This window comes from Leptosomus discolor, chromosome 1, assembly GCF_034619465.1.
Source record: "Leptosomus discolor isolate bLepDis1 chromosome 1, bLepDis1.hap2, whole genome shotgun sequence".
In the NCBI taxonomy this organism is placed as follows: domain Eukaryota; kingdom Metazoa; phylum Chordata; class Aves; order Leptosomiformes; family Leptosomidae; genus Leptosomus; species Leptosomus discolor.
This window is the reverse complement of record NC_141391.1, coordinates 109,873,602-109,900,223: the sequence shown is the minus strand read 5'-3', so window position 1 is coordinate 109,900,223 and position 26,622 is coordinate 109,873,602.

Genomic DNA, 26,622 nt, shown 5'->3' with positions numbered 1-26,622 from the left:
TTTTGTGGTAAACAGTTATTTTTTATTCCTTTTAAAAATTAAGAAACTGGTGAGAAGAATTGCTATTGCAAAAAATCCCACAGAGGATCAGTATCAAAGGAATCAGAATTTAAGAAATCTGAGCCTGCAGTGGGAATTGAAGGAAACTGCACAAGAGTATCTCTGCAATAGATGTCAGACTTGTGATGAGATTGTGGAAATCGAGGAGCAGAAAAGGAAACAAATAGGGGTCTGTCATGACCTGAAGTTACGAAAAAGGGAGGAGGAAGGGACACCACAAGGAGATGGATAGTCCTGGGTAAGATTTCAAAGTTTTCGTAGCGTACCCAAATCTCTGTGGTCTCAGATTTTGCCTGTTACAAACAAGTGCAACATTCCAGCTGAGAAGTTATGTTGAAAAATCTATTTTAAGCTGAAATAATTTGATGTGTTCATGAGTAATGAGCCAGTAAGCAGTGAAGAATCTATGATGCAGTCTAGAAAGTGAACTCGTGGTTTTATGGTGACATGGGAGTTTGCCAATGTATAGCTGTCAGACCAGAATAACTGACAGATGAAATTAGAAGTGAGACTGCTGCTTTACTCCATGTGTGAGGTGGCATTTCTGGAAAACAATATCAAACAAGATTTTTGGTGCTGAGAACCCTAAATATGCCTTTTTTTTTTTTTTTTCCCAAATCTCAAGTTGAATATCAATATTGCTTGCACATAGACAATTTTTTAGATGTTTTGGAGTGAATCATGTGTCATCTCACAGAACAACTTCCAGCCAGACCGAAGTCACTTTCCTCCTTGTACACAACATGGGTAATGAGGCATGACTGAGAACAGGAAAACCCAGCTTTCAATGGGAAATAGAGGAAATACTTGAAAAAAGATTTACAAAACAGAAAGGGAAATGGCCTTTGAGAAGTGGAGACATCAGAGCCCATTATCCTAGAATTACAGTACTAGTTCAGCAGTTTTCTGTTTATTTTCCAGTCATGTACGCTCCTTTCTGTTTTTCTTCTTGATAGCAATACATACTCAAAGACTCACAGTTAAAACAAGAAAACAGACTGTGAATTTTTTTTTTCTGTTGATTCTCTAACAATTGATCTCTTCTCAGCAGCTTAATGTAGTATTACAAAAGTCAGGAAAATGTACTATATTAGATCATGTGCACCGTACCCTGGTGGAAAAAATACTAGAATAAAGTTCAAAGGATTTATTTCCAACACGTTGCTTGAGAAGAACTTAGGAAAGAATAGCGGTCTTGTTATAGAGATGTCTTCTCATTTATTTGGGTCCACTGATGGGGAAACACTTCAGTCTTAACCTCTGAGAACACCAAAGTGGTAACAAAGTGATTTTCACCAACTTATTAACATCAAGCAAACAAAAATCTTAACTGATGTTCAGGTGGACTTTGGCCTGAAATTAAGAATTCAGTTTTGAAATAAAAGCTTTCCATGTGGGTTTCCCATGTTTTTTCCATGAGATATTTTTTTCTGTTCTCTGTCACCTCAGAAAGTTTAGCTACCACACTTTCTTCTTTTATGTTTTTCTTAGAGCTCTTCCTTCAAAACAACAAGGTGCTCAAAATGCTGCAATATAGGCCTGTCACACCAGAAAGCTGTACAGGTGTCACACATGGGTTACTTCCATTGGCTACCTCTTCATTTTGAAATCCAATCGGGAAGTTGCTTTTCTGGGTTTTGAAACTCTCTGGTGCTCACTGTAGTACCACTTTGGGGCATCTCAGTTTTGTCCCAGAGTCACTTCTGCTTTTATCTTGATCAGTTCTGCTCAGACCCTTCCTATTGTTCATTCCCAGTGTTGCTCCTGCCTCTTCTTCCTTGTTGGAAACACAAGGTGACCTTTGCATCACGCATTCACTGGACACTTGTCAGTTTGTTTACTACCCTTTGATTATTGATTTTGTAAAGCTTTTGCAAAGCTTTTGCCAATACTGGTTATGAGGCGTAGTGTTTAAAAAAAAAAAAAAAAAAAAAAAGAGGTGGCATCATGTCATAGGGCTCTTCTGTTCAATTAAGTTATTCCAGCTTTATATTTCTGCAGGTGATTAAATGAGATTCTTGTGTGGTTTTCTTACATTGCAGTGCTTTAGCTCAGCTGGGTCTGCCTTTGCCCACACAGCGCAGTCTTTCCTAACAGCTTGCATTAATTCCTTACTCTTACAGTTCAGTTGTAGCTTCTGAAGCGTTTCCCATGGTTTCTAGGATAGAGATGGAATCCACTTACTGTGTCCTCAGTGAAGGCAGACAGAAGTAGAAATTAATAATCATTCATTGGAATCCCTTGATTTTGTGATAATGTTTTCAGGCATCCATTCTTGGAGAGTTTGGGGGCTATTTCTACTGTAAAAAAAGGCAGTTCAGGAAAAAAAAAGGCAATCAGAATTTCCCTCTGGAAGAGCCATTCTTTGTCCATTGATGGACATGGAAATGTGTCTTCTTAACTGAGGTACAAAGTCAAGCAAAAGGAAAGTGATTGCGCTTTGTTTTGAGTTCTGGTGATGTGGGTTATTAAGCTTGAGGAAAATTAGAGGAGGATTCTCATAACTGGTCTGAAGCAAACTTCAACATTCCCGCCTCACTCTCTTGTCCAAGGTTTGAAGTAGTGCACAGTCTTCATATGATTTGAAATCTGCATCACTTTTTTATTATGGTCAGTGGTACGTGACTCCAAACAATGATCCTTCTCCTGTATTTTAAGCTGGGAAGAACAAGTTCTGTGTCACAGAGACCATATTGCCCTATGATATTTACTGAAAGTTTGTACATTGCAAAATTCTCACATGTATATGGAGATACATTTTAGTCAATTTTGTTCCTGGAGACCAACTCTTAAATCATTATAGCTTTTATTATAAATATAAGAAAGCATCAATATCGTGTCTGAAGGACAAAACTAAATATAGAAGTTGGCTGGTGCCTTTGCATAGTGCAGTGCTCATCATAAGAAGGATGCATAAGCTGCCATTTTTATGGGAATCTGCTTCAAAAAATAACCTGCGCATATAAAATAAGAGAGTTGAAAAGGAGATTGTACTCAAGGGATTGTCCTTTCCTCTTCACATAGTACTTAAAGTTCACTCCTGCTTTTTTCTGCTCATTATGAATACACAAACAGCATCCTGCAAAACCTACTGTAACGTATTATTCTAAATGCCAGTCAGATAATATATGAAGAAATCTATTACATATCAGATGGTAGGACTAGAGGTGAAAACCAGACATGGTCTGAAATGCCCTTGTGTAGCTGAAGAATGGCGTTTCACAGCAAGCTGGCCTCATCAGAAGCTGTGAGCACAAGTATTTACAGTATCTTTAGACAGCATCTCTCGCTAGGCACAATGATTCTCTGTCTCTTTGAAACAAGCTGTCATATTACTTGAAAAGAATTAACTAGTATTTCATTACTGTAATATGAAAAATTTATTTGAAGAAACAATTTTTTTGTTAGGTCTGGAGGTGGAAGGTAAAGTCCAACAAAACTCTTGACAGGTTTAGGAAAATAATGCATTACAAAGTACAGTTGTAGAACGGTAAAGCAAACCATATAAAAATGTGGAAGTGGCAGGTAAACTATATTCTTGGAAAATTATTGAGCCAGTGAGGTCTAGAAATATGTTGCTTCAGCAGAGTTTCCTTGATTTTGTCTCATAAAAGTCAGTGGTTTTTTAATTAGTTTAAAATAATGGATATCCTGAGCTTATTGTATGGACTGTCTGTTGGAAGTAAAATCGGCACACATTTTTGGAATTGGATTTTTACATTACAATGTCATGTCCTGTAAGATGACTTTCAAGTTGTGCAGCAATTATACTCGCAGGTACAGCAACTGCGCGATAGGGCAATACATAGAACTTGTAACTGTACTATACTAAGTTTTAATAAATCCTATAGTAATAATGAAAACTGATCTGCTCTTTCATGGCTAAACATGGTTCTGGGATTTCAGTATGGTGAGAAGTATTGGCTTCACAAGCACCATGTGTTTTTAATTCAGCAGCCTTAATTACAGGAAATTTAATGATAATGAATAGTAACAAAGAATAAAATAAAAAGGAAAAAGAAAAAAAGACAAAAGAGAACTTAATTTCCATGCAAAAGAAAGAAGTATTCTGGTAATAAATTGGTGCCTTTACATTGGAAAATTCATTTGTTGTACTTAAGCATATATGCTAACTGTTAGCAGTTGTCCTTTATTTATTTTTTGCTTTCATTTTTATTTCTTCTTTGGTTTCTGTTTTATGGCTACAAATATCTATTTAATGTTTGGAAAAACATTATGTTAACACGTGATCCTAAACAGGAAGGCAGCTGGTGTCTTAAGAGTTTGGTAATATCGGATTTTGTCACCGCTATAAAGTCAGTAATAAACTTAGGCAAAGTTTTGGCCCCTGTTGAACAAGAGTTTTGCCATTGACTTCAGCAGAATCAGAATTTCATTGCTGAGGTGTGGTAAGAAAAAGCCTGAGTCAGAGTCTGTGGCAAGCAGAGGAAAGCTGCCTGTTTTGTTTGCCTCGCAGAGGTCTGAAGCTATCTCCTGACTTCTCGGTTGCCCATGTTTAAGCTGAGATGTTTGTAGTCCCTGTGTCTGTATCACAGAGGGATCCAATCTCTGCAGCTTGTACCTTACTCAGTAGACTATCTAATGGTTGAACAGGCAGAAAGGTACATAGTCTTCTAGGGTTTTTTTGTTTGCTTTTGTTTTCCAGAAGTGCTGGAAAGGCAGTTTGGAGGAGTTGCTGCTGCTGAGCCTTCTCTGCTTTAACTTTCAGTAAATAAGACTTCAGTCTGCCAGTTTTGTAAGAAGTCAAAGAATGAAATAACTGAGAAATAAATGTTCAGCAATTGGCACCAAATTAAACAGAAGGATGATAAAGTGTAGGATCTTAAGCCTGGAAATCTGTCCAGTTAAAATACGAAATGATCCAATTACAAAAAAAAAGACAAATTCATACGATTGTTGGGGAACTGTTGAGGTCGTTTGTTCATGGTAATTCATTGAGTGAAGGAGTTTAATGGCCAACAGCAGCAGCAGCTTACATTAGACTGATTTCCTTCAAAAATTATGTTTGATGTAGACTATAATCAATTAACTATAGTGCTCCTTATGTCAAATATTATAACTAAATTAATAGCTTTACCTAACTCTGTTGGTAGATTTATTTGTGGGCTGCATATCATGGCAACATTCATAGATTTATGACATTAATAAAAAGATGAACTCTTTAGTGATGCAGCTTGTCAAGTAACCATTTGTTTGCATATAGAATCAATCAAATTTCAAAAATGCGAATTTGCAAAAGCCTGCAAATTTCAAGTAATGTCTGGCAGTCACATTCTTAATTTTCCACACCTTTATTAAAAATATCTGTTGAAAAATTTTGAAATTGACTGAAACTTCCTTTTAACTTCAGTGTAATTATGCTTTCAATTTAAGAGGCATTTCTTCATAGCCCTTCTTATGAAAAGCTCAGTAGCAGCAAAGATGAGGTTAGAAACTTAAAATGTTTATTTACTTTTTACTCTCAATGCAGAAATATTTTAAAACCTATTTTGTAGTCCGCAGCATTGTTTAAAGAACAAAAAACCTAAAGGGCTTGCTTTTCACACCTGAAATGCCTTAGGTTTTAAAGTAATCTCAATGCTTAATTTCCTTTGAAACTTAAAAAAAAAAAAAATCTAATATTTTTAAACCCTGAGGATCTGCACTGAATCTCACCCAGTCATTTCTGGTTTCTCTGTACATACTTATGAGCAAAGATCAGGACACTATGATAATAAGGATTTCTGCCATCTTTTCTTTAAGTTAGTACATCTTGACTAGTTTCCTTATTTTGTTGTTCTTGGTGTCATGCCCTCAGCTACATGCTAAAAATTAACTGGAAAGATGGGAAGGCGTGTTTGTAAGCTAATGAACTTTAGCCATTTTAGTTTCTTATGTTTAAATACAACATGTTGATGTGTATAGAAACATGGTGTGATGCAGTAAGGAAGATGGAGCCAGACTCTTCTCAGTGGTATTCAGTGAAAAGACAAGAGGCAATTCCATTTAAAAATTATTTTAAAAACTATGACTTTTTACTGTGGGGGTGGTCAAAACTGAAACAGGATGCTCAGGGAGGCTGGGGAGTCTCCATCCTTGGAGATATTTAAAACCCAACTGGACACAGCCCTGAGCAGCCTGCTGTGGCTGAGCAAAGTTTTTCCAGGCCATCTCCAGAGGTGTCTTCCTGCTTCAGTCTTCTGTGTGAGTCTGTAACATGGTCTTGACCAATGTAAGAACTTTAAAAAATGTAGGTTATTTTAAACTAATAATCTTACAGAAACACAAATTAACCAGATTCTGAAATCGTATTATTTGCACTTCCATGATGTAAAATATATAGATAATATATATTTGCATAGTACTTAAAAACTTTTTAAGCTAGAAGTTGGTAACTCTGTTACTAAATTAAAAATCAAAGTTTGGTTTTTTTTTCATTTAATCATAAAGCAGGAGATTCTGAAGGGTAAAACCATAGAAGTTGAAAAAGCAGAAAAGTCACAATGTTAATACAATGTTTAAAAACATGTCCTGGAGGCAGACATTAACTAGCTGAAAAATATGTAAATGATGAGCTTTTAAAATGCTGAGTTGTGCAAATCATTCATAAGATCACTGTACGTTGACTTTCCACTCTGTTTTTGTCTTCACTTCCACTAAAACTGTGTGTTCCACTTGAAGCTGCCCCAGTCTTTTAGGAACTTTGCTCTGCCCCTGATTCTGAAAACCCTACAGTGCATATTTACGTGCATCTTGGTCAGCTAAAGACTTCAGTGGGGTTTAGTGGGCAATATGGTGTTGTTGCTAACATATTTATTTCTCATACTATGATGTTACTCACAGGCTGAGCTCAGAGCCCCTTGTGTGCTAGGTGCTGCGCAGCACACAGCAGGAGATGGTGCTGGCCAGGGAGCCTCCCCTCACGCCTGCAATCAGAATGAACTCCACAATAGTCTGTGTGTGTGATATTAGTATCCTCCACCTTCCACCCCCTTTCTAAGGGGCATTTTGGGGGATATTTTTCCTTGTTTTAATTACAATTTTGTAGGGAAACTGTTCTTGAAAGTAAAACGGACACAAAAGAGAGGAAAATCAATTAAGGAAGCGGTGGTATGGCAACATTTGGAGCATCAGAATGAGCAGGTGGAGAAGTGTGGCTGATGTCTAACATTTGGACAGTGTATTTGCATGCCAAAAACTGTTATAAAAAAGACTTGTAGTTGCTATGTATTTGCAGTAGTTGATACATGCAAAAAGTACAGCGCGCTTTTTTCTTTTTTTTCCTTTTTTTTTTTTTTGTTTGTTTTGTTTTGTTAATTTTTAGGCAGTATATGCCAATAGTTGTGTGAGGAGATCTGGCTTCTAAAATGGTGCCCTTTTGGCTGCATCATTACCTAATGTCTTCTTCAGTAAACAAAGAAAACCCAAATTTATAAGCGGGTTTTTTGCCTTTAAATTAGCATTGCATTTTTAGTATTTGTTTGTTTGCCTTTGGAAAAAAATTAGTTGTGGGTTGTTATTTGTTTTTTTTCTGAATGATAGTTTAAAGCACTAAACTGAAACTTTGAATAACATGCATGGACATGCTTTAATATATTCATGAGTGATCAAAATACAGTACAGAAATCACATATGCTGCTCTGCTGCAACTTTCAAGGTTCAATCCATCATTCTGGAACCCAGGGGGCTGAGATTTGACATTCTGCCTAGAAACCATACTTCAGATTGGCTGGAACTGTGCCATCTCATGTTCAGGTTAAAAGAGCAGCTGTAATTTGTCTGGGTAGCACTTTAACTATGCACAGCAAATCATAAAACCCATTTTCAGTAATAAACTTGAAGATAATATAGGTCCATTTGCTTCATTTCCTGATCTACATAAGATTTTCATCATTTTGATACAATACCGCTTGGAGTTTGATCTTATAATGATGTAGATTTCCGTAACAATCTTTCTCAGATTAGCAGTTTTATTTAGCATATATATACTATGTAGGAGATTTCTTTTTGGCATTTAGTGGAAGTCTTTCTCTATTGTTCTTTGAAACTGAAAATATGAGCATAATTTCATAGTAGGAGTTAAGTTTATGTGTGATTGCCACAATAAATAAAACCTGATTGTAGCCTTTTTCAATTGTAAATACCAGATGTGAAAATACTCCATCCTGTTCTTTTTTTCCCCTTTGTGTCTTAGTATGGCTTGCTTGCAAGGGAGTAGCAAATGCAAATATTTCCAGCAACTCATTGAAGACATTTTAAGAATATATATATATATTTATTTATGGTTTTGGATTGTAATGATTTTAGATTTCAACCTTTTGTGTGCACCCTTGTTTGCAAGTGTGACTTTGCCTGAGCAGCAAGGTCTGACTTAACTTGGGAGGGTAATTTTTCTGTGTAACTTAGTAGCCCAAGGGAGCTCCTAGGATGGGTTTTCCTCAAGGGGGTGTGCGAGAGAGCCCAGCTGTGGGAGCCTGACCAGAGGCAGCCACACTCACCTGTACATGGAGACTGTAGGCTTCCTTTAAGCTACTTTTGGATGTTGCACAATTTAGGTTCCAGCATCAGCTTTCTTCAGGTAAAAGTCTGCAGAAGTTTTGTGTGAAAACAGACCCATACACTGTAACAAACAACTTAAAATGTCATTCTAGTTCAGTAGACACTTAATGGCTTGACCAGCCAGACTAGCCAGCCCCCCTGAATCCTTAGTGCATTTACTTCAGTAGCCTTCTGCTAAGTGCCAGATCTCTGTCCTTTTTCAGAGACATTTCTCTCTCTGTGTTTCTACTAGGACCTCTTTCTTTCAGCTCCACAGGCCTCTCCCTTTTTTGGTATGTTCTCAGCTCTTAAAGTTTGCTAAGCAAAAAGGAAAAACCCTTGTCACTTTTTCTAACCCCTGTCCCCCACTTCTGAGTCGAGGAGATACATTTGCAAGACATGCCTTTTGCCCCTGTGCGCTGCCTGTGCGTGGCCACTGTAGCTAGCACAAGGTAAGGTTCTTTCTCTTACCCTTCCCTCGATACCATGGGTCTCTGACACTGTTGGTGAGACAGCTTGTCTGTGTTACTATATTGTTGTAGCTCAGCCCACCCTACTGAAAATACATTCTTTCAAGATGTTTGTTTCCTCTAAATGATTTAGCCCTTTGAAAAAGCCTCTGGATTAAGAATTTATGGGAGTTCAGTATACTCGTATTAGACTTGTGCTCTACTGGGGTAGCCTAGCTAGAGAAAATGCAATGTGTTTCTGTATATTCCACCTTCCCCTACCGTAGTTAAGTGAGAGCAGGCTGCAGAATAGCATTGTGCGTCTTGGTGGCCACACAAGCATTTTGTATTCACTGGAGACTTGGAGGTACGACAGCTGCATATAAATATGCATAGTTGGAGAGATACATGATTGTGCCTCGTTCTAGGGCTGATTGGCTGTAGTGCTGCCACTGCAAATCAATGAGCGTTTTCCTCATCTATTTGCTTGCTTGCTTGGAAGCAGACAAAATGGTTAAAACACCAACAGCCCACAGAGGGCTCCTGAGTAACTGAGACTTGTTTGCTACAGCACTCAAAACATTTCCCTGAATCTACAGTAGCTCTCAGTAGATGAATTTAGCACTCAGCAGATTAATTTAGCTCCCAGTGTGCTGGATTTAGAAAGAAAAACTAATATAGATGAATACATTCTGTTCAGCCAGCATATTTTGTTTTGCAACAATACACATGTCTTATTTGAACTGCAATCTGGTTGGAAAGCATTTTGCGAATGGTGCATTGGTCATAAAAATGAGTCACGCTTGCTCATTTTTTAAAAAGCTCTCATCTAATGCAGATTAAGGAAAAAGGTATTGATCAATTCACTGGAGAAAGTATTGGCATTTTAGCCATCTCTGATGAGCTTTGGGCAGTTTTTTAATGTAGACTTTGACGTTGCAAAAAAGTGGCAGCTGCTTTTCACTTTGCTACCTGCATAGCCTACAAGGTGATGTGTACCACCCTGCTCATGGTTGTTTTGCTTATTTGCCTCATGGGCAGGGTTCAGGCAGGGTTTTCCTGGGAGGATTTGTAGGCTGGAAGATCAAAGTGTGTCTAACAGCAGTTGGGAAGAGCTCTTGAAAAGGAAAAATTCAGGATATAAAATCCATTGTTTTATGACTTTAGAACAAGCTTTAGCTTTTTTCCTTAACCTGGAAAATGCCACAAGGAAAGTGGGACTAGATTGCTTGTTCATGGTAGCAGAGTGACTAGGTTGCTTATGATCACAGAATCACAGAATGTTAGGGGGTGGAAGGGACCTCGAAAGATCACCTAGTCCAACCCTCTTGCCAGAGCAGGACCACCTAGAGTAGGTCACACAGGAATGCGTCCAGGCGGGTTTTGAGTGTCTCCAGAGAAGGAGACTCCACAGCCTCTCTGGGCAGCCTGTTCCAGTGCTCTGTCACCCTCACAGTGAAACAGTTTTTCCTCATGTTAACACGGAACCTCCTATGCTCCAGCTTGCCCCTGCTGCCCCTTGTCCTATCATTGGACATCACCGAGAAGAGCCATAACAGTAATGCTTATTATTTCAGGAACTGGGAAACTGAATAAAAAGATAAAGATATAAAATGAAGATATCAAAATGTAGGAGCTGAAGAGATCACTGAACTGGATTTATCTAAACATAGAATGGTCAAGGAAATAAAAAGAAAAATGCTGCAAAATGACAGGCTTTCTGAAGTAGTATCCTCAGTAAATGAGTATCTCATATGAAAGACTAGCTCCCAACACAACTTCCAGAGCACTTTCTGATAAAGGATTTCCAGTACCAGCAGCAGGATGATTGTTATGAAACATTCTTTCAGTCTCTCAACAATTTTTTTTAAAACATTAAAGAATGGGCTGAAGAGCAAATAGCTCCTTTCAACTGAGCCGGTGCTGTACAGTGAAGATCTAATTTACTCAGGAGGATCTCAGCTGCTACAGTGATGGGTGCTTTATAGCAGTGATTCCTAGTCCTATTTAATCGACGGACTACTGAACCTTTTGGAGAACGCAGACCAAAGACCTTCCTCTTCAGTGATAGTGCAGTGCTTTTCATTTACCAATAGATAAAAATGAAACAAAACTTTGGATGCTCTTTTATGAGGTTTGTTTTCCCCACTTGTTTGTGTACTGGGTTGCGTGTACAGGGATGTGCATATGTTGTCTTCTTTCTCAGTTTTTAAATCCTACAATATTTTTTGATGTTATCTTGTAATATCTTACAGGCTATCAGCAGCTTTTAGTCAGTAGATCGAGAAGCACTGCTATGAAGACCACAGAAGGCCGGAGGCCTGATTCGTGTGTTTGCTAGGAGCCTTGCACATCAAACTGTAAAGCGGTCTGTGCACAATCACCCTTTTTCTTCTAGGTGGTAAATTTTGCTTTTAGTAAGAAACTGTGAAGTGGAAATCTCTCAGGCATCATGTGGAATTTACTGGTTCTCCCGTGTGGAGGATGAGGCACAGTGGTGTGGCCAGAGGGACACTGCGGGGAGGCAGTGGTGACTCACCATCCCTTCTGGCTCCTGTTTTCCAGAAGGAGTGGGGATTTGTTATGAGTAAATCCTCCTGCTGGAAGAGGAAAGTGAGCCACCACTGTCCCACATGGACACGGTGAGGCTGCCCAGAGCGTGGAGGCAATGAAACCAGCACTGTGTTTATTCACTGCCTGAATGCTCAGAAAGCAGTAGTGTGTGGTGCATATGTATCTATGAGTATAAATTAAACATGCCAGAGCCCTGAGCGAATCCCTTCCCCACCACAACTTGATGTTTGGCTGCCTTGGTTTGGGGCATGGGTGACCAGTTTGAAGAGAGCTGTGAGAAACTTCAGTGAGGCTCACTCTGCTCTTCAAAACTGCATTTCAGCCCTGGCCTTGACACACCACACCTCTACCCAGCCCTGGGCGCTGCTGAGCCAGGCACCACCCCAACCCCATCCCATCCCATCTCAGGGTCTGCCTTCCTGGCCAGGCCCAGGGTCTGCGGCAGCAACTGGGGATGACTGGGCTGTTGCCAGCCCTAGTCACCGTCCCCAGCCTGGCCCAGCTTGCCTCACTGGGTCTGAGGGAAGGGTCTGGTTGGAGAGGGAGGACACCATGCTGCCCTGGCATCCCTATGGCCCATCTTCACCCCTGCAGTCCCACATCCCCAGTGGATCAGGGACAGAGATGCAGAAGACGGTTCTTTGTTGCAGCCCTGAGCAACTTTTGGGCCATACTGGAAGCAAGGCGAGGTTTCTAACTGAGATCCAGGGTTTTTTGTTGGTGCTAGTTTTGAGTCAGCCAATCTTTTCTTTTCCTTGGCTGTGTTAAGATGGTTTTGTAGGTAGATGCAGTCTGGGAAAGCTAATGCTAACTTACAAAGAAGCAAGCTCTACTGCTAGAAGGCATTTGTGGATGTTGCAACGTTGAGTAGCCTAGAGCGTTAGCCTCCACAAATACGTTGGATAGCGGGGTTTTTTGGTAGTTAAGCTTTACTTTTGGTAGCCTGAGCTTTTCACCTTATAGTAGGAAACCCATCTTCAGTGTTTCCTCCACTGCTGTGAGAGGACACCTCAGCATCCTGCTGCTGCTGTTGCTGTGAATCCTTACCTTCCACAGCCCACTTCATTCATCTCCTCCTTCTTTCAAGGTTTTGTTGCGTTCTTGGCAACAGCTAGAGAGGAAATTAAAGGCTTTATTTCCAGACTAGCTTCAGATGTCACAAATATGGAGGCCAGTTTCTGAAAATCCAGTTCTAAAAACTTCAGTGTTTATTGTTTTCTGTGCTTCCCTGCCAAGATCTTCTCCCTGCTGTGGCAAAATACTGCCATCTGTAAGATATAGCAAGCTAAATGTTAGCGCGTTGGTACTTGTGAATGCCATACGCTCATTCATGGCCTTATTATGGTTTAAGATTGTGCCAAACTTTATGGTGCGCAGGGCTTTGTTTTGAATGTCTTTTTTTAATTATTGTTTTTATTTTTAATTCAGTCTGGCCGAGTTTAAAAATTCCGTCTTGGGACACATCCATAATTTGAGGTAATTTAATCTGGATGCACTTTTGAACATAAATGGACATTCTGGCTCAAGTGTGTATGGAAACAAGGGATAACATATATTTGTAAATTGACATTTTAACATTATAGCATGTCCCCAGCTGTGTAGCACTAGTGCTGCTATAGCTTCTCATGTGGAATATTTGCTGCAAGCTCAAAACTTACTTTTTCTTATCATTGCAGTAATATTTATACATTTATACAAACACAGTTTCATGACCATATTAAATAAGTTGGGAACACATTTGGCTATTTCTTCCCAAAGCACAACTGGCCATTTCTTCCCATTCCTGTGACTCGATTTTAAGCTGCTATTCTCAACATTCTTAACACTGTTTAGTAATTTATAAATGATAAAGTGAACTAGATAACAGATGTTCAGATTTCGGCCTGTGCACAAACTACACTTTGTCAGAGGGACAGGACCAAACAAGTGATATAGGTGCATTCTAAGTTGTTTAAATGTTCTTTGCATTGTCAGGTGTTCTTTCTATCTTCCCTTGAGAAACTTAACCTATATAAACAATAGATCTTGATTGACTTGATCAATTCGTGGGGTATGGAAAGTATTCATTTTGAAGCAGATAGCCTGTTTAATAAATTTGCTGTTATTTGGAAAGGATATTTGGTTTGCTTTGAAATCCACAGAAACATGGATCTAGAGGTTGTACATTTTTAGTCCTAGAAAGTAGTAATTTTGTTTAATGAGAATAAAAAACATTTTAGTTCCCAATGTTCTGCCTGTCCACTGGAAATCATTTTTATTTATGATTTTTGTCTACATTAGGCACACGATTTACAACAGAGTTCCTCTTCATCACCTTTTCCTCTTCTTTCCCCTGTCCTTGTCCCCCACTTCATCAGACTTACCTGTCTGATAGAAATAATAATTTGTAATAGCTTTGTCTCTAAGGAGTTGTACTGTCATAGTGGCTACCTCTGGCTGCCAGCTCTGCATAGGCAGTGTTTCTTCATGATATAGCAGAGCTGTCTCTTCAAAATAGGTGACCCACTCCAGAATTGTTTGGTGCATGGGCAAAAACCCAATCTTCACTGAAGTCTTAAGATGGAAAAAGTGGGTATCATTTTCCTGAATAGAACAATATTATTTAGAACAAGAGGAACTGGCCTTAAGCTGCACCAGGGGAGGTTCAGGCTGGATATTAGGAAGAATTTCTTTACTGAAAGGGTTGTCACGCACTGGAACAGCCTGCCCAGGGAGATGGTGGAGTCACCATCTCTGGAGGTGTTTAAGAGAAGGGTAGATGTTGTACTTAGGGACATGGTTTAGTGGTGTTGGTAGAGCTAGGACAAAGGTTGGACTCGATGAACTTGAAGATCTCTTCCAACTGAAACTGTTCTATGATTCTATGAATAGAACAATGTTTAGAATTTTGATTTTTTTTTTCTCCGTATTGGGTGAAAGCTTTGACAAAGGGTGTTGAGCGGTATGATATGATGGACTATACTTCCCTGAGGCAGATGCCTTCATAGCACAGAAAAATGGTCCACTTTTACTTATTTTCTTTTCTCCCGGAAAAGAACTTCTAATGATTTGTGGTTCATCTTGAACCTTGAACTTGATTATAGTTTAGGTATATAAGTTGGATATTATCTAATGTTTTCAGTCGTAGGCAAAGTTAGAATAAGACCAAACCCCACAGCCTTGGTGTAACCTCCTTGACTGACAGACTCAGGTTACAAGCAAGGCATAGTGCAGCTTGTGCTGCTGCAGGGGAGTTGAATGATTACATCAGCTTCCAGGAGGAAGTCCAAAGATACAAGATGGGAAGGTCTGAGGGAACATGCTGGAGAAAGCCTTCTGAAGAGAAACAAACATTTCTAGATACTCTGAAGTGTTGGTATAACATGAGTTCGTTTTGGCCTAAGTCCACTGTGGGATCTGTAGTTCATTTAGTGTAACTCTGTTCTCATAACCCAAATGTAATGCTGGGTTTTTATAAATGCTGTTTGAGATACTCTGGATCCACAGTAGACATGCCAACATCTCCCACATTTCCTCATAAAAATATGAGTTCAGAGAGATGAGTAGAATGCAAATATTTTGGTAAGTAAAATGTAGATGGAAAGACAGAGGATAGAAAGTGAATAATCCCTTTTCACATAAAAATAAACCACACAGCTATAACCAGTACAAAAGACATTCAGAATCAGAGAAAATAAGATGGTACTGGAAACAGCATAGATTTCACAGTTGCTTTGGAATTTTCTACAGAAACCACACATGACACATTCCTTTATTTTTCCCCTTCTATTATTTTTCTTTAACTGTACCTGTTAATAGCTATAGGGACATCAATTGTTATTATATCAAAGACTAAAATTAGAAGTGCTGCACACAGCAAAATACAAATAGCTAAACAGGTTCTGGCTAAAGGGCTGTAGCGGGAGGAAATGACACCCAGTTTCTTTGCCTTGAAGCCAGCCAAAATCTATGCACAGATCACTCCAAGGGCAGCAGGGGAAAACACTACATGCATAAGATCTGCTGAACCCTTATCATTTAGGAAGTGGGAGGAATAGTATGTAGATTAACATTCTAGTTTGGGTTATCAGAGACTTAGCTTTGGTTCCTGAGTTATCACAGTTATCCTGCAGTTAAGTAGCATAAGTAGTTTTCCTATGCCTCAGTTCCCCATCAGGTAAAAATAGGGATCCCTTACAGGACTATTGTGGGGATAAATACCTAAAGCTTGCTAAGTGCTCAGCTTATTCAGTAATGAAGCTTATCCAAGTACCTCAAAGTAGTGTTTAGGCTGGAATGTGTATATGCTGTCTCGGTGCACCAAGGACTTTCTTAATAATTTGCTCCACTTAGCTTGGAAGACAGAGGAACCGACACACCTAAGAGGACGGAAAGATCAGCGGTGTACTGAACTGCACGTGTGTCAGAAACAAGAGACACTTCTTGGTGGAAGAGAGTTCTTTGTGCTGTGGCTGGACATGACCTAAGTAGGAAACAATCAAAATGCATGGTCCAAGGAGATGCCAGGGAATGAGAGAAAGGTGCCTTGTCAAATTCTCCTTTGAAAGAGGAGGCAGTGGAGGAGCAACACAAACAAGTACTTTATAACAGGGAATATTTCTAGAATTGAGACTTCTTCATGGAGGTCAGCAGACAGGGCCAGGAAAAAAAAAGTGGAAGAAAAATGAGTCAATAGGAAATAACAACAGAAGGATTTTTCTCTTGGTAGATAATATAGCTCTAGACGTAACTTGGGAGTTGGAAAAGGGGAGGAAGAATATGTTGGAGAAGAGAAGTGGGAGAGAGTGGTAGTAGCTGCTATTGGAATAGAGATGACAATTTATTGTGTTTGACCAGTGAAAGACTAGTGTTGTGCATGAAGTTACGCAGATGGGAGATCACAGAAGGATCAAAAATCAGAAGATTTATAGTTTGCAGCCAAGAAAAACATTTTGTGTGGGAAGATTTCTGTATTAGAATAGTTAGAGGAATAATAATTATTGAAATTCCTCTCCAGCTGAAAAACCTCTAAAAGAAATCTCTCTGTCTTACCAGAGCAAAGAAGGGTGCTATAGAGATAACATAGCTTTTTCAAGGTTAAAGGCAGATGTCACGGTGGTGCTGTAAATTCCACTGACCCCACTTGTCTGCATCAGGCTCCAAGAGGAGACCTCAGTCTGTCTGTGTGCTGTGAGCCAGGCTCTCACATGGGTGATGAAACCAAGGCTTTTTTCTTAGTCGTGATAGTGAAAAGCGTACTGTAGGCAACAGGTGCCTGATGTAAAAATAGTTACGGATGGAAGATATGACTTAGGTGGAAAAATACTTAGGAATGAGATGGTCAACAAAGCAGTGGGAATACTGAAGCAGTACTGGGAAGGATGAACTGGAATTTATCTAGGAAAAGATCTCAAAATGTTAAGGTAGAAAATGATCTTTAGGACAAAGTGTAAGCACAGAGAGTTTCCAGCTGGATTTGGAAATTGAAACATTTATAGAAGACTATTTTTGAGAATCTCAGGGATTAGAGTTTTTACTTTATTTTGTACTTTTATTTTCGTTACTTTGCTAAGACCATGTAGTTTCATACGAAAAAAACAAAGAACAGAGTGACATCTCATCTCATCTCATCTCACCTCCTGTATATCACTATATTTGGATAGGCTTGTTAACTGAGGTTTTTGTTTGGTTTATTTCAGGGGGTGAGCAGCAAACAGAATATAATTTTCTCCTGTTTAGTCACACTAGTAAAAAAACTTATCAACTTTGTGTTTAGCTGTTAGGTCTATGTACTGTTCCTGTACAAACCTTGTTTAATAAGAATTTAAGTAAATACAAATGAAATATTGAAAGCATAAAACATCTGGAACATTTTAAAGATGCACTGAAATACAATGTGATTAATTTCTATTGTCCTAATTATACCTATTATGAGTTAAAACAGATTCCGCTTTGCGGCCATTGTTATGTAACTTGTGGCTTTGCAGTTCTTTGAAATGCAGTTTTCTATTCATGTGGTATATTAAAAAATGTTGCAAGACAAATTACAAAGCTGAACTGAAACAGTGCCAAAAATCTTAAACAAGTTATTGTACTAGATAAATAACTAGTGTAATCCTTTTTGGTTTTTTTTTTGTTTTGTGGTTTGGTTTTTTGTTAATCAAAAAGAAATGGTAATGTAATGAACCGGGGCTGACTGGGATGGGTTTTTTTTCTGTTTTATGGTTTAATGGAGTTGCTCTGCACCTATAATGAGATGTCTAAGATCAGGTTTTGAGCTATTACTTCTATGTAGTATTTTGTATTCAACAGTGCATTCAGTTTTATGCTGCACGGATTGTTAAGTGTAGCATATTGCTGAGTTTGAATGTTCTGGCATATAAGGCAGCTCATAACAGGGGTGAGTGTCATGGTAAGTTTTTTACAAACAACAGCATTCACAGTCAGTCAGCAAAACAGAACGTGAAGCACCATGTTGTACTTGTCTCTAAGTGTGGGTCTGGAAGAGGTGTGTAGGATGTCTTTGCCTATTGTGAGCCTTTGGATGTGGATGTGGGGTTTCATCTCCACAGGGAGACATTCTGGACCCTGGAAATGAAACTGCAGGGAGCAATAGGAAAGCAGAAATCTGCTGTTTGCCTACTGACAGGGAATAAAGAGGCTTCTTGAGTGGCTCCCAGGATGGTCGCCCAGTTGCAGACGTGCGCCACAAAGTAGCTGTCATGGGGAGAGTGCTGCAGGGGACAGTGGCTGTGTGGGAGTTGTGAATATGCCTTCTGATCCTCCTCCAGATACAGTGGAGCTTTTACTTCTGTCTTTTTCCGCTATAATGGGCTTACAGTGCAATTCAACCCTAGTAAGTATATAAAAATTAATCTTGTTTTAAGTACTTTAGGAGAAAAAAGATTTCTACTTAAAAGACTTCATCCTTTTTTTAACTACAAAAACTTTAACTTTTTGTACTACGAAACTACGAAATGAATATAGTTATGTAATCTTAGTTTTGATAAATTGTTCATTGCTTGCGTATTGTTGTAGGACTCTGACTGCAATTAGCAGAGCCAATATTTGAGTCTAATTTCACCCCTATTTTGGGAACTGAAGTGAACTTGAAGCCTTACAAATGTAGAATAGATCTTGCTGAGGAAAGAAGTGTTAAACGCTCACGCCAAATCAGTCAACATTTGCAAGAACCTTGAAGAAATTCAATTTGTTTATTTCATTTTCTGTGTTATGATTCTGAGAGATAACTGTCCACAGAATAAAAGTGATTAAAAAAAAAAAATCCATACCAAGAAAATCCTTCTAAATAGTTTGTGTTTGTTCACACAAACAAATGAGAAAGAAAGAGATTTCAGTTCTAGTTGTACTTATGTACTTACTTACTTTAAATGCAGAAAATACCATGAACACCTTTTTTCCCCACAAAAATCTTCAGCTCGGTTTTAGTGGTATTTGAGGTACTGGATGATAACTTCTTCAGGTTTTTTTGCATTAAATATGAGTTCTCAGATTTTCAGATTAACCCTGTTCAGCTGTAAATACACATTACAAAAAAGGGATTTTTTTTTTTAAACATTAAAGTTCGAAGAACTCCAACATTTTCAGTAAAATTTAGAGGGTTAAGTTGGCTATTTATGCATACATTTATCACTCACCACCTCCAACATTAGTTGTCTTTTCCTTCTGAAATATATAATTTTGTTTTGAAAAATGCAAATAATTTTATTTAACACTGTTTTAGATTGCTTTATACTGTCAAGTTCTGTGACATGTAATATAACTTTTATTTTGTTTTAGCTGCATAATGGAGTCAGAACCAATCTTGTTTAACAAACATGTTCCATTCAGTTGTGAGAGTAGGAGTGTGTTCTGCTGAGTAGTGCAAGTTCTTGCATGTTTTTTGCATTACTTCTATTGTAAACAGTGTACGCAAGTCTACCAGAGCTTTTTCCACTGAGTGAAATGAATCCATTTAGATACGACTTCAGTGTCAGGGTGGTGGTGGTCTCTCCTAGGCCCTCAGGTGCTGCCACAGTGAGGGGTAACTTCACAGTTGCCTAGCTGGAGTCTCCTCTCACTGCTGGTAGTGTTCAGCTCTGGCCCTACCCCAGTCGTTGCAAGGACTAAGCATCCTCCACTTTATTCAGACATGTTTCTATGTCATGAGAGCATTAATTAGGGCAGTCAGTCAAAGGTCCGTGTCAAACTGTGGACCTTTCCTTCACTCTTGGCAGTGTCTGTATAGGCAGCTATGCCTTCCAGGAGGTCTGAGTTGGAGAAACCGGTAGCTCTGCCTTGTGTCACTGCATGCTGAGTAGAGCCATCAGTGTCCTGGGAGCCTTGGGGTTGTCCTGGGAGCCCTTGTTTGGCTCAACTGGTTGCTTTCTAGGAAAGTGTTAGGGATAAGAACGGAGAAAATAAACATCTCCACCCCCACCCCCCAAGAGTGATGTATCATGATATATCTGAATCCACCTTGAGAACAGAAACCCGATTCCAAGCCGGAGAGCTGTGGGTAGCTGACACGGGGGTAAAGACAGTTGCACAGTGGAAGGCAGGAGTTTTCAGCTCTCAAAGTTTACTGGACACATTTATCACTGTGTATGTAACCAGCCGAGTGTTTGGCTGGTGTAAGAAGGTGTATGAAGCCCATCGCAGCATTATACTTAAAAAGGCCGTAAAAACACTGTGCAATGAAAGATATGCTGTCCCAAAATGCCTTGATGCTATCACAAAGCTATTCAGATGTGGTTCTCCCTGTCTTCCCAACTTTTTCACTTCCCCTCAGGCAGGCATATAGACTGACAGATTTCTTTAATCTGTTGACTTTACATTGTTAGCTGGAGGATTTACAATGCCATTTTTTACAGAAAATAATAGTAAAATAAAACAGTTTTTAGTGCTTAAAAATATCCTTACTTTAATTAGCCAGTGTCCATTTCTGTTGGCCCTCCGTTCTTCTTTCTTTTCCTTTTTTTCACCTAAATGGATGTGGAATTGGAGGAAAGAAGTTTAGGCATTAAAATATACGTTCCAGCATTATTTGTGTTGACCTCACTTTAACATCTACAAGACTAGGATCAGAAAAGCCGGTTTAATTGTCTACAAACATCCAAGACCTGTAGACAAGAACCCCAGTCTGTTGCTTTTTGTTATTGATAGGACTAACCCCAGCACTGAGGATAGTGTTGCAAACTAAAGGTCCCCCAGAAACCCAGTTAATGGCATCTTTGTTCCTAACCTGCGACTTTGTAGAAGTCCTAATACTTCACGTTTTAAAAATTAATAATGTAGAGCTGAAATGAAAATAATGCTTTGGAAGTGGGGATGAAACAAACTCTTCCCTTTTCATCTTTCCCCAATGATTTGCAGGCAAACACAACCCCAGGCAACTTCCGAACTTCCATAATTGAATTGAATTCCTTGTTAATTGGGCTTTTCTCTTGCTATTGAGTTCTTTCTTGAATAATGCCTGCTTTGTAATGATTTGTGTGCAGACAATAAATGTAAAGGTTTAATAAGATGAAGGCTGTGGCTCCATATAAAGATATTTAGCCCTTAACTCCCATTTAAATCAATACCTTTGCAAATCTCATTATAAGTGACTTAAAATTAATATGCATAAAATAGGATTGCTATTAACAAATAAAAAGAGAATAACAACACTGTTCTCTGAAAAGTGACTGTAAAAATTGTACCTTCAGAGTTGCATGTCTCAGTACTTTGGTGCTTTCTATATCATAGCATATGTGCTCGGTTTGAAAGTAAGAAATTGGTGACTGTATCTGCAGACTCTGCAAACTAGAAGGGAAACTTGCTTCATTTCCTGCTTGGTCTTTATGACAGGCAAAAATGTCCTATCTCCCCCCATCAGACTCTTCATGATGCCTGTTCCTCCAGTGAGAGTGGGGATAACAGTTTGTTTGTGATTCACTAGAAGGTAAAGAATCCAAGTACTTTCCCTTAGCGTAGATAAGTGGACTAAAGAGGGGTGAGCAATAGTTTTTGTTCTGAGAGAGGCTGTGAGATAATTAATGAAGAGAGCAGAGCTGCTCATGCAAAATGTGTCTTTTTTTTTTTTTTTTTTTTTCCCAGAGCAGAGTCATATGTTCAGAACTTTTGGCTAGTACAGGACTGCTGGCAGCAATGCCTGCATCAGCAGGGATGGGCGTCCATCACAGCTTTGAGATGTGGCCAAGATAAGCAAATTGTATCCGGTCTGTCATTAACCCACTTACTCTTGCTAGTTGTTGTGCATATCATGTTGTTACTGAAAGGCTACCCAAAAGTCTACCAGGGAAAGTTTGTTCTCCAATGCTAAACAAATGTAATCGTCAGGACCATCTCTGATGTGCTTGGTTCTAGAGGCTAACCATGACTGATTGAGGATGATATAACTGGTGTGGGTGGAGTTCAAATCCAAAGCTTCCCTTACAGTACTGTCAGGAAAATGTAGATGAACCGTCATTGGTGAGACTGTTGACTTTAAGTGCACAAAGTGGTAGTCTTTGTCAGGCAAACATGGCTTTAGTTAAACATGGAGAGACAGGTATTCTCCTGAATTTCCCACTGTCCTGAACGCTTTTGGACTGTTTGTACAGTTGGTTACCTAGCAGTATGGATTCTAGTTATGTTTTCTGGTTTTGGGAAGGGGGAGGTTTGGTTTTGTTTTGGTTTATTTTTCCCTAGTAAAACTCAATCCACTTCTATTCTGTGTAGAACCTCAGAATAAAGGATTATGTACAGCAAATATTGCAAAAGCACAGTGATCACTGCTCAGTTTGTCCTTCATCCTAACAGTCATCTTTTCACTGTTTTTGCATTTGTTCAAACTCTCTTGCTGTTAAACTGCTGAAAACTTTCCTGTTATTAGATCCAAGCAGAGAAACTGTTTTCTCTACAGTGACCTGCACAGTTCTATCAGTGCAGTGGTGCAAACCCAGTAACATGTCTGTGGTTCGGACTAGGAAGGTAAGTCCCATGATAAATCTTTCTGAAATGAGACAGAAGTCACAAACAGGCAGGTGGCTAAGGAAATGGTGAGGATATGACCCTTTCAGCTCCAAGTTGCTTGACCCTAATCCCAGTTTTTAAATTAAGATAAACTAATCTGGCTATGTCAGAAGGATGCTATTGTAACAAAAAGGAATCTATGTTTTATTAGCAGCACACACTCTAGGGTTTGCTGATAATTGGGCTGATCTGTCAGGGTTTGTAGTTTGTCTGTACCCTTCCTTATTGCTGTTTATTGGTCCATTCCAAAATTCTCAGCACCATGGTCACTGGCTTCCCTTTTAGTGAAAAAAGCAAGGTGCGTTGGCCAACATTCATCTACGGAATGATGTTCCATATGCCAGAAACTGCTGTCTCAGGTGAATGGAAGAAAGATGATAGAACTGTCTTTCTCTGTTATCATAGTCTTTTTCAAGAGACTTTCATTGACTTCCTATTGTAAGACTTCGTTTCCAGAGTCTTGGAGTGATACTGTGTTTCTTTAATCAGTTTCATTGCGGTCAATGAATACTTAGTTAAACACTACCAGATGACCTTTCTGTCATACTGGTTTGCAGACAGGAAGATATGCTGTCAGTTATTCCCTGACTTTAAGGAGGACCATCTACACATTCCAGCATTGGAGTTGTTGGTGGTGGTTGACAGCTGTCATGCTTCCTAACAGAATTTCTGAAGATTTTATGCATTCCCAGTAGCCTGGATAGACATTTTCTTATAAATAAAATCTGTGTTATGACATTGTTGAAGTGGAAAGTGGTAAAGTCAAACAGTACTAGCAGGGCTTGTGCAGCTTGATGTAATCATCCTCTGCAAATGTGCTGGGGGAATCTTTCCTTACTTGGTAATACACTTCTTTTTCATACTGTCCTTGATCTAGACAGTGAGCGAATGGGCCGTCTCTAAGGGTGAATTTGGTTTGCAGTAAGGGAGAGACTTGTTCAGAAACAGAAAGTTGAAAATATCTGGTGACTGAGACGATCTCAGGACAAGAAAAAGGAGTCTCATGACAAAGCTGATTAAAGCTCTGGAGAACAAAATGCAGTCCTATCATTTACTGCAGAGTTCAAACATCAAGGTGTAAAGTGCATTGCATCAAGTTCTTAGAGATGGTCAGCAATTACTTGTTCTCCATTTCTGTGGTCTCTGTCATCTGATTTACAACATGCTTGGCATTTATGTTTCCGACTGAAATCTTTGTGAGCAGTACCTTCAATGGATAAAATGCTGTGTAATGCTGTGAGGCCTCTGAAAAAACTCAGCCCGTGTGACCCAGATTAAGTATTCACTTTTCAGCTTGATCTCTTAGCACCAAGCAACTCATCTGGGACAATGTTATTGCACCAAAAGAATTTGCTGAACTTGGGTTATGCAGTGCTTGCAACACAGTCAAAGCAATTGTGATTAGAATGTATAGAATCATAGCAAAATACTGCATTTTTTTTTCTGTCAGGATTCAAATACTACTCCATGAATGTCTCTCCAGTCCACATGTTAAGCAATGAAATTAACACAAAATATCAGTGCTTGAACTTTCTGAATGTCTGTTTGCACTAGGAATGAAGAGGAGTTCCCATGGAAGAATACTATGTGACTAAGAAATTAGCAACAGTAGCATATGCCATACTCATTGAAGAAATAAAATTTGAATGAGAAATACATACTTTTTTTTTACCAGATGGACATGTTATAAATCTGAGTATCCTTTAAGGAAATAATGATAGCTATACATTTGTATTTGAATAAAAAGACACAAAAGTTGATAGCAAATACATAACGGATACCTTTAATGCTTTTTGAATAGCATGGTATAGTACGTGTGTTGGTTTTAGTACTGTAGTTTGTAAGTGTAACCCTGTCACTCTTGGGAAAACAGTGACCTAAGACATTTTAAGAAGCTTTTAGTTTGGTATGATTTTGCTGATTGCGATTTCTATATAGTAATAACCACTTGTTACTAATTTGTCGTCAAAAATGTGTGAGAGAGGGGTAAATTATAATGAAACTTTTTTTTTTTTTTTTCCTTTTACAGATTTCTTTTACAATGCATTCCGCTCAGGCCAATGAATTTTGTTTAACTGACCAGGTAAGCAAATATGCATAGTCACAGTTTTTTCTTAAAAATATTTTCCAGACATTAGGCAACTAATTCTGAGAGACTGGTGTTCTGCATTAGTAGAGAAAATCTGTAAAATCTATTATAAATATGTTCAAAATGGCGTTTTCAGTTTCTAATTTAAAAAATCTGTTGAACTTTCTGGAGTTCTATACTATTCAATTAGAAAAGGAGTTAATTTTCCAGATGTGTTTAATTTTACTCTTTCTCTCCCTTCTTCTTTTCTCTTGTTGTCCTAATTTCCTCATGCTTTGCATTGATTGTTGTGTTTTTTCAAAGCCTTACAACTTGAGGGTATTTTTTGCTGGGTGCTATCAGTCTCCCTGTACCTATCAGGACATCAGCATTGCAAACAGGGCTGTCTGATGAGAACTCCAGAGGTAGTGTTTTAACACCACAGGAATGGAACAGCAACACTAGAGTGACTGTTGGGAAATGGAAATGACTTTGGAGATTTATAAACACAATTCCAATGTGTTGGAAGTTTACAAACACCAGATCTGAAATCAGTAAAATGCAGTTATGAAATGAATGAAATTGCAGTAAATTATCTGGTTTGCTATGTACCAAAAAATCAAGACAAAGCACTGAATTACAATCTTACTGTGCATAGGTTGGTAGACTGGCTTGTATGCTTTACCTGCGGAATTCCAGCTTGATTGACTGTTGTTGTATGCTGTAGGTACAGTTTGCAGAAAACACTGTTTTGACTATCTCTTTAACACTTTTTTGGCCATCTCTTTTATTTTTATAGGTTTTAATGAGGGAGTTGGGCGTTATAATTTGCATGCAGTAGAACTTTAATGTTGCCTACACCCAATTCAATCATTTTTTCATTTTTCTTATAGAACGATGTGGTGCCTTGTTGGGAGAGAAAAGGGTGGACAAAATAAATTAAAGATACTGTTTTGTGTGGAACATTTTGTTCACAGTATATAGATATGGTTTGCCTTAGATTTAAAGTTCTTGTGCTTTTCAATAGTCTCATCTTAGCCCTGGTTAAAATAACTAAATACAGACAAAATAGTAAATAAGAACATGGTTTTCCTATGTAAGTCTTTCTCTTGTTTCATGTTGAAATGTTCCATAGCTCTAATACTTTATCAGTACTGTTGATTCATCTTTATTTTACATGAGGTGGTCTCTTTCCATCTTCTCATCGTTCTAAGTCCTTATCACTGGGTTTTTCTGTGGTGCTGCCAACGCCTAGAAAGCTTTCTTGATCTCAGTTCACCAAGGAGATGTTTGTTCGCTTTGGATCTTCTCCTGAAAATTCGTTTCAAACCCACTATTCCAAATACCTTTATTTCCTCTAAAAAAAAAAGGTGTAGACTTCAGCTAGTGCTGCCTTTTGGGTTCCCCTAGTTTGATATTCCTGGATTTTGATTACAAATCAGGTTGCAATCAGTCATGCAAGCAGGGAGGGAAATTGTGGATTAAAAAACATCTAGTAATTTCAGATGTTCGTCTTGAGGACTCCTCAAAAGCATTTCATATTAAAAGATTGGTGACAAGGGACAAATGATCAAGAAACAAAATTTGCATTTTTTTTTTTTTTTTTTTTTTTTTCAGATCTGATCCCTCTTTTTTTCTGGATCTTTAACATGTCCAAATTAGTCATTTCTCCAAGGCTCATTACTCAGGCTTGAAATTTTTTTTATGGTATTTTAGTTCAAAATGTTGCAAGATATAATTATCAACAATAAGTAACTCTGTTAATAATATAATTTAACAGCTCTAACAAAAAGATGTCTGTTGACAGTCTCTATTCTTCTTCTTCTTATATCAAGGTATTTCCTGAAGAACTTGTCATGTCACTTGCCTTTCAGATATAAATTGTAATGAAATTGTAATGCCTAGATTGATTTAGAATAATAATTGGTTTATTCATCA